Consider the following 12,226-nt stretch of genomic DNA (forward strand, 5'->3'; position numbering starts at 1 on the left):
CTGGCACCAAAGATATGCTATTATTCAAGGTTCAAGGTTCTTTATTTGTCACATGCATAGTTATACAAGTATAACACACAGTGAAATGTAGCCTGACACGCTCCTCGACATGTGCAAAAAAAATGTTATAAATGTTATATGTCATAACAAAACAATTAGGAGATGGAAGTCTAACGTTATCTAAAATTAGTAACGATATTGGTGTTGTTAAAAAGCACCTCTTATGCCCGTTTAAAGGAAAAACTGCGCCTGCGTCAAAGTCAACGCCCATATTATGGTCCTCACAGAGCTCTTTTCAGTGGTATTTATTTATTTTAGCCTTAGCACTGCTCAGAAACGGTACTGCTTGGATTAAAAATTTTAGGTTTACTGGGCTTTTTATTAGACAATAACAATATCGAATTTATTTTTTCCCTTTAACCAATCTCCTTCAGTAATGGTGAACCTTAAATCTACTACCACAAGGGGGCGCAGTCGACCAGAGCATCCTTCTGCTGCAGGTTGGCCTATAGCATGTGCTGAAAATTATTTTAGCTTTAAGTGCACCTTATTTGGTCCCATCATGTTTTAAAATCTTGCATCTGACTGCTGCTGTGGCGCATATGTCCGCAGATTATTGGCACGAGTGTCACAGGATGATGTGTTTGCTGCAGATGCCATTTGAAAATATAGGCAGTGTAAGCACTGTAGAATCTAATTATTTCTTTGCAAAACCTAATTAGGCATTAAAAAAGGTTAACGCCAGCGCCTGAAACGTTTTTGTTTAATAATCCCATTACTGACGGCTCATCATGTATAAAATGGTGCAGGAGGACACTAAGTTTCCACTTGTTAAAGGGAATCTCTGAGAAATAGTCGCAGATTTTTGACACTATCTGCGATCGGAAATTAGGGCTTGTAATTAAACTGCGGAGACTCAGCACAGCACAGAGTAAGTAAGGCTGCAGCGCCCTGCCTTGCATGCATTTTCTATGTTTAATTGATGATTCTGCCTGCCTGCTTCAAAACGTTATTACTATTTTATCTTTTTTCTTCTTCTTTGGGCATGACAGAACTCTCCGAACGATAGCGTACACTGAGACTAGACCTTGATGATTTTTTTAGGTGTCAGCTCCTCTCGGACCATTACCAGTCACTAGAGAGCTCAAGGTGAGAATTTAAATGAGAGAACATTATGTGGCCAACTTTTAATTTGGCCGAGCTCCCACGGAAGAATGGAGCGGGTATTTGATAAGTTTCGCAGAGAGAAATATGTCACAAAAATTATAATGTCGATGTTTTTGCAGAAATGTGGGACTTCGGGGACGTTAATGATACCAGTATAAGTCCCGCATTGCTGCTGGGTGGATGAGAACCAGCTGAGGAAGCTTTCTAAAGGTGAAGGTTATTGAAATCTCAACATTATCGTTTGAAAGCAAATGGGACAAATATATATCATTACTGTTTTATATTTATCACGATTTTGGCTTTTAGAAAGCCAGACTGCCTTTAAACATTTTAATGATTAGAAACCCCTTGAGATCAAACACCAGCATCAACAAACTCGCAGTTTCGAATAATTTACTCGATTTTTTCCTTTTCTGTGGGTCGAGTTCTGTGGGTTAGGAGCCCAGAACTTAAAATATGACACGATTTTTTTTCCTAAAAAGTAAGAAAAAATATAATAGAACACAAACAGCGTAAGTCTGCGTTTAAATAAAATAAAGTAAAATAAAATCTAAAATAAACAATCCGGAAGCCAGCCAAAGTAATGATAAGCTTTGAAATTGTCTTGCCTTCATAATGTGGGGCCCTTCAATCTGTTTTTTCATTTTTTTCTTTTTCTTTTTCTTTTTTAAACTGTACTTAAATTTCGATTTTTAAGTGTTATTGTGGTTATTTATCGTCCGAGGACACGTACGACTATCAGTAACAGGGAAAACGATGCAAGTATTATACTTACAGAAATTGACTTCAGCAGAACAATATCTATTGTCTTTGATCTAAAGAAACACCCTTTTACGCATTACGCACTCACTTTATTCCGCTTTTAATCTTTTCCTTCAAAGCTTCTTCAACAGTTTTCGAGAGAAAAAAGAAGGGAAAAAAGAAAGGAGTGTGAGTGACAGACCAAAGCGAAAAGCTTCTTAAAGAAATAAACAGTCGTGTATGCTTAAAGGAATGCGCTTGTAGTGGCTCCATCTTAGTCTCTGAATCTATTCGGACAAAACAAACAGGGCGTGGAAGGGGATGAAAATCGGGACAAGCGAGGAAGAAGATGTTAAGAGAGAGTTGGTTTGATAGGGAGGAAAAGAAGGACACGGTGAATTTCCCTCAGACTGGTTAAAAGAACAATAAAACGAGTTATCAACAGACTCTGGCCTTTTTTCTCAAAGAATGCGTTTCAAGCTTATTTCACGATGACTGCAGTGATTAATGGTGGGTGTGAAACCTCTAGGCGAACTGATGAGGCCGAATGATATCTTTATATCTTCAGGTTTAAAAAGTGAAGTTGTACAATTTATACAAATGAATGTTTTTGCTTAATTTTTATCCAATCACGCGTTGGAAAAACATTTGAACTGCTTTAAAACTCCCAAAGAAAGCCGGAATAAAGTCAGACGCGTACCAGATCTCCCCCAAGGCTAAAGGAAAGACAAATATTTACATACCCGTTTACCTGCAGTAACTTGTCAGTTATTTAAGTTATTTATTTGAGTTTGCTGTGCCTGTTTTCACTTCTGTCAGCTGGTTAAAATATACTTTGTTCTCTTGGCAGATTTTATTTGGATTAGGGTTCTCTTACAATCTTAATATTTTTTTTCACAAAAGATAGAAAACAGCACACTAAAATGTTTTTGATTAAATATTTTAGGTTATACAAATTATCCCTTAATTTTATTAGACCATGCACAATTTTCAAAAGATATCCTGCAAGTGGTCATCTTACACATTATTGCTTTAACAGGCTGCTCTTATATAAGGCAAAATGACAAAAACAGCATGTTGACTCCTGATATTGGACCATCTTGTTGGAGATTTAGACCTGGAATATTTATTTGAGCTAAACACTTTTGGAGGAGATGTGATCTACTGTTTAACAGACAAGTGGCTCCAGTTGTACCACATTTTTGTCTGTTGTTTACATGTAGTGTGTTTTCTTCATTACATTTGTAACGACCCTCAGTTTGTGATGGCCATTACTGTCTGCTGCTGTATGTGTTTACACACTAAAAACTGTTTTATCACATTTTGCAAAATCTCTGAAATCTTTTTTCATGCCAGCCTTTTTTATGCAAGTGCTCAGAAATAAAACCTTCCCTGACATGTTGGCTTTGATTGACATAATGATCACAGAACACTTAAGGCAAATGAAAATGAACTTGTTTGGAAGGTAAAACGTTAAATAGATTTATCTTCCTGTAACAGGGGAGATGTGTACAATCATACTGTATTGTGTAGCCATTTTAAATGTATTATGTGAGCCCTTATTTCTTTTTAAAGTCTAACGTACATCTATCGATATTATAGCTCACATTATATGAAATTAGAGCAATTTGCATAGATGCACATAGGTCTGGTTTTTGTCTTTCTTTTTGATCAGTGTATATTATTTACTGATCAGTCAGGGTATCTGGTGTCCACGCTTAGCACTGAGCCAAAATCTATTGAGATAAAAAGCAAAAAGGGATCTACCAGAAAGCTGACTTTTCCCCTTTTTTGGAAGTAAAGCCATGTTTGTTTGTGGCTTGAATGGGGGTTCTATAATGGAACTGATGGCATCAGGATTGTCACCACAAATGGTCTGGGCGTTCTGCAAGGCTGTTTGACAGAACCTATTATGTCATTGGTCACGTCCCTCCACTCCTTGCTCGCTTGGTTTTGAATGGGAGTGAATTAATCAAATGGTTTGAGAGAGATCAGCCAACTTAATGCACTTTGTGTCAAGGTCTGCAGTGATCTGGGACCTCAGCCCCCTTCTACCTGGACTTCCTGCATCTGAACATATCCATGCATGGACTGTAACCTGGCTGAATCAAATTTCTAAAGGGACATTTATTATGCCACAAAAACTGAATTGTCTCTGCCCTTTTTTTCCCCAAGAGACTTTTTATAATATAGCATGAGTTGCCATTTCATCATTTCTGTGGGTACTTATTAGGTGTTAAATATACTGGTATTGAAAGTAGCTATGTGTCTATGGCACCATTTTTTAAAAATGTTATTTATGTAACAGGCTAAATCATATATTTGCGATGTTATTGGACTGAGTCTGGAGTGGAAGACAATTTAAACAGCACATGGCTATTTTTTTTATGTATTTTCTAACAAATCAGCCTGTTTACTATTACTATTTTGAAGTTTAGTTTATTTAAGATCTTGATGAATTTACTGCTAATAACAACCCCTAAAACAGAATTTATAACTAGATTCTGTTGAGGGGTGTTGTGACTGCTCACTTAATGACCACAGAAATCGAGGACTGTGACACCAATCAGATTGTTTCTTCATATTGGATTTACTTAATTTCCATGGAAATTCACTCCTAGGGTTTCTTGAAGTTTATCAGATTCCACCCGGACAACAAGCAGTAAAGCCTTTAAAAGAGGATCTGTTGGCTTCAGAAATGATCCTGAAATACATATATTTTTTAATCAAAACTCAGCCACCATCGTATTTGTTTTCCAGGAGTGTAAAATGGTCCAGAGTCGAGCGCCGTAACGTTATTGCTTTATCAAACACAATCAAAATGCGAATTAATCAAAGCACTCTGCGCTAGAGCACCTATGCATGAGCATTGTTTGGTTGTAATGGATGGCTTTAAAATTTGACGTTATTATTTCCCGTCATTTCTGGAAACAAATTGAACATTTATTGCATATATATTAAAAATTATACAGTCGTCAAGAGAGGCTGATGTCTCTTTTATTGAGGCGCACCGAGAGGTGAGGTCTCACCGGATCAATTTCCCTGTCTTGTTACTCCCGCAAGAGGATGTTTGGAAAATGCCTGCACCGCTAAATTGATTCAGAAACGAATTCATAACTTGAGGCGTTTAAGCAATTTTGTGGCGCCCAGTTTTTTATCCCCAATCTTTTCTTTTATTTCGTGTTTTGATTGCTTTAAGCACCCAAACAAAGTTTTATACCGTGGAAACAGGTTTATTGTCAGTTCTGCGGCCTTTTGTCCACGTTTGCCTATTTTTCATTCTTTACAAAAAAATGCATTTAATACACTGGGTTTTGGGTGGCTTCGCAAACATAGCCATTAAGCAGTCACAATGCTTTTATTGTGCACTTGATCTCAAAATAGAGGCTGGTCTGACTCCAGGATCCAGACAAACCTATGGAAAAGGCCTTGTCTTTGTCTGCCTGTACGGAGATGAATGGCCCGTGTCAACCAGATGATTAGTTTGCACTATTAAATTGTCAAAAAGGAAGGATTTTTCCCTAATAGTGCCTTTTCGTGAAGAATTATGGAATTCAGAGTTGTTTGCGACTGCCGGGGAACTTGCAGGGCTTTGCAGGGGCGAGGGCGAAGGTCAGACAGAGTTCTCAGCGCTGCGTCCAGTGTAGCACAGCAGTCAGAAGGGAAGTGGAGACAAATGTAGGCTTATTTCCTACACCATGGGAAGATTAATACCTATTGTTCGAGATGACCGATATCCTTGCAGTGACATATGATTCAACAAACTGAGGTGGGTTTATCTTAACGCGCGATAAGTCACCCAATTCTTAAAACTTAGTGTGTAATTGCGCACCAACAACTCGGCACAAATGATCAGCAAATCGTCTAAGAACACTCATATAACTTAAATTGGAATTATTTGTTCAAATTTAAAATAACGAAGCTGCTGCATAATATCAAACGCACAAAATGTGCAGTCTTGCGCCAGATCTGTCGCTGCACATTGGCTGTCTTTCTGCACGCCCTGACAGTTCTGCTCCAGCCAGGAAACCCCCTTCCATCCCGCTCAACCTCTATTCTAGTGCCAACGTTTTGTGTTAAATGTTAACAACTTGGCCTGATTCATTTAATCGCCAACAAATCTGTGTTGACTCTAACACTCGCCTCCATTGTGCCCATTATGCGCCTGCCCTCACTTGAAGATTTATGTATTTTTGATATTAAATTCCTTCTGTCATCAAGACTGCTCTCTTGTTGACTTTTCTTGACCTGCCGACCTCGTTCCCCAAACTTTCCCATATTTAACGCGGGACCCGCAGCCTCCTCCCCACCAACTTCTTCTGCTCTGCCATAGCTGAATGCTCAGTGGCTCCTTTTGTTGGCATGTGCTGTTTGCACTGTTCTTGAACTTCAGTGCGCTGCCCTGTCCTCATCCTGTACTTTGAACTCTGCAGTAAAATCTTCCGTCGAAAAAAAAACACGCATTGTTCGCCAACGGATGGAGTCAGTCCCTTAAATGTTGCACACTCTTTAATTTGCTATAAAACAGAGTGGACGGACTGTCCGAGCATCATAATTTGGCCGATGTGACGGATTATTATCTGATCCTTGATGCTCACTATCCACGCAGTCTTGGCTGGATTTGTGTGCTCCATCCACATCATCCAAACTGCATTCATCCTCTGTTGAATCAGAGTGACGGATGCCCGTACCTTTGCCATATATGACGTCCATGTCGTCTATACAAGCCTCCCTCTGGTTGCCCAGCTTGCTAATTAGTTAAACAAACGTTCATACTAATGATCCCACTGGCCTGGTGAGCTTCGGGGTTTTTGTTCGCCTACTTTCCCCCAACTTCCCCCGCTGGAAACTTGGCCCTGCTGACCCGAGCTATCACGAAGCTGTGTAGATGGCTGGACCGCCCTGTCCGGAGTCCAACCCCCACAGAGGGCAAAGGGCAGCGTCCAAGGCCCGGGAATGTCACCACCAGCTGCTTGCGGTGACACCATTTACAAAGGGGGCTTGGTGAGCAATCCTTCTATGGGTTGTCAGTGTTGTGACAGTGCTGTTCTGACATTTATTTACTTGTAGGATCAAAACTGACGGTTTGGCTTAAGCAAAGAGCCAAGTTGTACATTGGTTCAAAGGTAAAGAAAGCATCTGCTAATGCTTTATAAATTAGTTATATTCCACTAATAATGAGATGCTGGCAGTTGGCAGGTGATGAAAACTACCTGACTGGGGAGAACAGTCTGTAGATAATCTGTGTTAATTACTGACTCGTAAAACGTATTAATGCTAATAACTATAGACAAGAACCATACAATTTATCAGTGAAGTATTAATATGTTTAAATAAGGCATCAAATAGAGAGGTTAACAACCTGGTAGACCCACGCTGTAACTTTTGCCATCGTAATTAAGGGAGGAAAGACCCCAGGTCTAATAGCATTGTGTTTGATCATTTGAAAGTCAGTAGTTAGAAATTTGCAGCTTTTTTCTTAGTGCAGTAAATAAATAAATAAATAAATAAATAAAAGCGATCTGCAGTCTAACAGCGGTAAGTATCTATGAATTGCTAATACCAGCAACATTTAAACCAGAAAGTGCTTTCGCAGCAATGCAAAATGTTCATGCAACATATTTTTGTGTTTATTCATTAGACTGATTAATGAATGCATCGCCTGCCAGAGAAGTGATTAGTTAACAAGATTATTCCGATTAAATATTTAATAATGTTGTCATTCTTCCACCAATATAAACAGTGCCTGGGGTAAACTGCAGCAACGCAAATAGTAACGGTAATTATAGGCAATAAGGCGGTCATAAGCGAAAGGTTTGTGCGTTTATGTGAAAGCTATCCTGGGTTTATGTCCCGCTCTTCCTAAATTCAAACGTTTTTCTTTCTCTGCAGCGCGCCGTGCGGTTAACACTGGGCCCATTACACGTTGTCATTTGTGGCTCTTGGTGTTATTTGGACAATGTTTGGCCATTTACCCAGCCTGTGTCTGCGCGCTCCAAGGAGGTCTCGACAGAAATTGATACTAATTGCAGGGACTGTACACTGCTGGCTAGTGGAGCGCCTGCAGGCAGTTGGAGGACCTGCTTGTCACCGCCTAATTGACAAGGGCTTGTCTGTCCTGGGAGCAGCTGGTCCTAAGCACTGGCGCACAATCGCAATCTTGACACGGCCTCCACTCGCCTGAAGGAGTTTTGAGGGGAAACGCCGTTAAAGGGAGATTTATTGAATCTCCCTTTGGGTGACGCTGTATTAAGTACGCAATATAGGCTTATATCCACGGGTGCAAAAGGGAGTCACACTCCTGGTATTAATAACAGAAGGTGGCAATTAGGCCAGACAGGTGACATTTCTTGTGACATTATGAATCACAGCAAACAAGACAAGCGCGGGTAAATAAAGGCTATGTGAAATCGCTTTTAAGGAAAAGTTATTTTACTTTTCGCAGCTACATGACACACAATGAGCCTGTATGCGCAAATCGGATGACTTCAGGGGGATGTGTTGCACCAGCCATTCAGCTGGCTCAGACACAAATAACATCACCCCTCACAGTAAAATAATCAATTCATTATTCTGGCCTGTTTCTATTAGACCATGTCTTTATAGCTGAATGCATCAGGAGGAAAAAGCCAAGCAAGTATTGTTTTCGTCTGCAAGTGGAAAAAGGTTTTCCTGCACTTTCCCACTGCCTGTAAAGAAATGCTGCTTTTCTGGGCCTTTTGAACTGAAAATCGTGATTTTTCCCCTGGTGTTCTCCGGACGCGCTCCTTTCTTTCTGCGGAACAATGACAACACTGGAGCACCCCGCCGGTGCGCCACAGTTGGGGATCTCCATGATTGTTTTGGACATCTTTGGATTTCATCAATCAAAATGACTGCAGTTTTCCATAAAAATGCTGAATTTGGTCCTGGAACCGAGCGGGAAAGGTAGAAAATACGAAGCTGTCCTTCTCGATGATAAATGGCCATCCTTTGATTGAGCAAATAGAGAAATACGTGCCATAGTACTGAGAAACAGGCGAAGATTGTGAGGCGAGGACTCATGGTCTTGCGTCAGATCATGCCAGAAATGAATCACCACAAATCATTAGGCTATAAAAGCGACTGCATTTTCCCAAACCCTGGAAATCTGTAAGGCTTAAGAGCAGGCTAGATCTTAACTGATCCACACTTACGTAAAACTTAAGTAGCTTAATGGCCACTATTACCAGAACGATAAGTATTACGCACGCTTAAGAAAAATGTTAAAACTCTTTTTACACTAGTGCCATGAAGGTTATTTTTCAACTACTCAAGCCGAAACAGTGAGTGACAGACAGACATTAAGTTCACCAACGGGTGCCATATCATACCGATAATATTGGTCTTTATTTTACCAGGTTAAGTGTAACAAATGAAACGCGTGCTCATAAACTTAAAGGAGGTTTTGGCCTGGAACTATAGGGAGCTGGTCCACTATTCCTGCCCTCCCTCCCATCCAATAAACCTCTATTAACATGGAAATGTCACATCCCATTGACTAAAACTCAATTATGTGCAGACTCGCAGCATCTTTAGAGTGGACTAAAACTTTTAATTTCCCCAAAAAGCCGTTTTGATTTAATGGTCATTCAGAAGCCCATGAAGGTGTTCTATCTAAATGGCCTTAATGCCGCGGCTAATTATCCAGTATTGACATATTGTCCCGCCTCAGGTCAACAGGTCAGCAGTTGGAGATTAATGACACCGGAAGGAGGTTGTAGGAAGAGGTAACAAGGAAACCTGACTGTAATTTTTTATATTGCAATATAATACTTAAGATTTTGTTCACTTCAATGTTTTCGGCTATAACAGGCCGTGTAATGTTACTCAGACATTGTTGGGGTGGTTTTTACCTTCGTGTTTACTGCTCATATAAAATCCCATCAATGGCCCTCCTACATTATTTATTATTCAAATGAGAATTTATAGTTTCTACTTTATAAGTAGCGACTTTCGGTTTAGGTTTGTATCTTTCTTTTTGCTTTTATCACCACGGTTATATTTCTGTTTTCATATAGCGTATTTTCTTTTAATGATTTTAGGCTAGTAGTGCATTCTTGTAAGGACTCTTCCCCTCCCTCATTCCCTCTAAAAGATACAACAGAACTGACTGGCTTGTCGAGCTTGAAGAATTGTTTAATTTCAGAGCCCCGGCGTTTCCTGAGGTGAGGTCTGCATTGGCTGCTAATAGAGATCTAATTGATGGGCCGAGTCCCGTTTCCGTGCTCTCTCTCCCTTTATTGCGCCCCGGCGTCTGCTGTAAAATAGGTCTGTAATCAGATTCCGCCTATTCCTCCTGGAGCAGGATGAGAGCTCAGGGCTGCGGAGAGAAAGAGATGGGGCAAAAAAAGAAAGAACAGGGGGGGAAAAATCGTTATTAAAAAAGTTAAGCCTTGAGTAGAAATTCAACATACTGTTGAGGCTTGATGAAAAAGAGGAAAGTCGGCTTTAACATACAAATTGCCTGACTTTTCTTTAAATAAACCCACATTATTACTATAGAACCCTCCAGTGCGGCTGCAGCACTCATTAGTGATTTTTTTTAATCTGTCAGAATAGCCTTTTTCTCCTTTGGGATTTATAGGTTTGCAATATTTTTTATACTGAACTCTTACAAGATTAATATAGATCTGTCATAAAAGGCTTTGATATTGCTGACAAATGCGCCTTCTATAATTATTATTTTAACATGGTTATATGTGCTTTCATGACTCGCACTCTTAGTTCATGATCTAATCAAATATCACACAGTCCACTGTTGTCATTCACCCAGAAGGTACAGAAGGTGTCAATCAAATCAGACTGGCAGCAACAGAAACACACTGATTCTCTATTTTTTTATTTTTTTGCCATCTCCTCTGCTTCTCTCTCCATCTCCTATAGAGCTTCCTGGAAGGCTGTGATTGGCCGTCTGTCTGGGCAGTGATAGCAGCCCTGGAGCCGAGGATGATTGATGATGGCGAGGGCAAGGCCGAGCGCTAGCAGCATAAAGCCCCATAGATGCCTCAATAAAGAGCCTGGCTAGTGGAGAGCCTGGGCCCCGCTCAATAGGGCCCCTCCGCCTCTAAGGACCCACGGCTAGAAGAGTGCATGGAGAGAGGGAGAGGAAGAGAGGGAGAAGGAGAGGTGCTCTGTTGTTGGATAATCTGTTTAGCTATCGAGCCAGCAGCCGTCTGAGGCTGGATAAGTGCAGCGACGGATGTGTGTGGGGTGAAAATAGCAGGGGTTGGCTGGTGGAGTGCTGGAGGGGAGATACAGGGAAAGAGAGAGAGGGAAAAACAGAGCGAGAGATGGATCATCCAGTCTCAGCATGCATAATGGAAAAAAGGGAAGCGGATGAACCAAACTGGAAATGAGATCTGCAGGCTGCTTTTCACACACACATACACGCACACTATAAATGATCAAAAGCCAAAAAAGTTGACCACAAGAAAGTGACTGGAGACTCAAACTGAGTGATCTGACCCCAGTGCTGCCACTCTGGTGGCCATTATTCAGCCTACAGATGCATAACTGCGGTGACCTTTGCTTCAGCAAATCAATGAGACCCTGCTAGGTTGGATTCCTTCGGTGCTGCGTCCACGGCTGTGGCCCCATGCAGCCCTGTTGCAACCCCTAGTTCACAGCAACTCTGAAAAGCACAATTAGGCAATAATCTGCTCCTACCAAGCCAGCTTTCAGCGACTCCAGCATGGCTACACGATGTCCTGCAGACCCTCCTGGCTGGAGTTGAGAGAATGGACTGATGACTGTTGGCCTGATGAGGGTCTGGAAAGATCAAAGTTGTAGGGAAACATTTTCCAGAGCTTGGGCTAATAAGGACGAATATTAAAAAAAAGTTTGCTATCAATTTACAAATAAATGAAAGTTTCATAACAGTTGCGGCCTGGTTTGAATGCGCTTCTCCCAAGAATACTTTGCACAGATTTTAACTCATTCAGATCTGCATTTTCTTCCGTTGGATTTGTATTGCATGTTAATGAACATCTTTGTGTTAACGCATTCTAAAAATAAATCTACCAAAGTTTTCACCAACTACATCTGCTCTTTGATTAATCTGCTCTTGCACACCATGCAATAATATTATATATATATATATATATATATATATATATATATATATATATATATATATATATATATATATATATTCATAAGCACATGTCCAAACCATATCTCACAAATTTTAGAAAGGAAGTCAAGATTTTAAATTTAAATTTAGAGGTTATCTGGCACTGGACATTGAATGGAGGATTCTCACCTGCATGAAGATTCAAGGAAAGGTATAAGGGTTTGT

At 40.4% G+C, this 12,226-nt stretch overlaps 1 long non-coding RNA gene across 2 annotated transcripts; it reads left to right on the forward strand.

Annotated features, from left to right (window-relative positions):
* Positions 1-753: 753 nt before the first annotated feature.
* On the forward strand, positions 754-11,969 carry LOC143421023 (uncharacterized). Of its 2 annotated transcripts, XR_013100750.1 has the most exons (4): positions 754-931; positions 1,053-1,149; positions 1,287-1,377; positions 10,813-11,969. It is a non-coding gene; the product is annotated as an uncharacterized LOC143421023 (long non-coding RNA). The 2 variants fall into 2 exon arrangements; XR_013100752.1 differs by lacking the exon at positions 1,287-1,377.
* The last annotated feature ends 257 nt before the right edge of the window (positions 11,970-12,226 follow it).

The sequence above is a fragment of the Maylandia zebra genome, linkage group LG2, assembly GCF_041146795.1.
Source record: "Maylandia zebra isolate NMK-2024a linkage group LG2, Mzebra_GT3a, whole genome shotgun sequence".
NCBI classification, from domain to species: domain Eukaryota; kingdom Metazoa; phylum Chordata; class Actinopteri; order Cichliformes; family Cichlidae; genus Maylandia; species Maylandia zebra.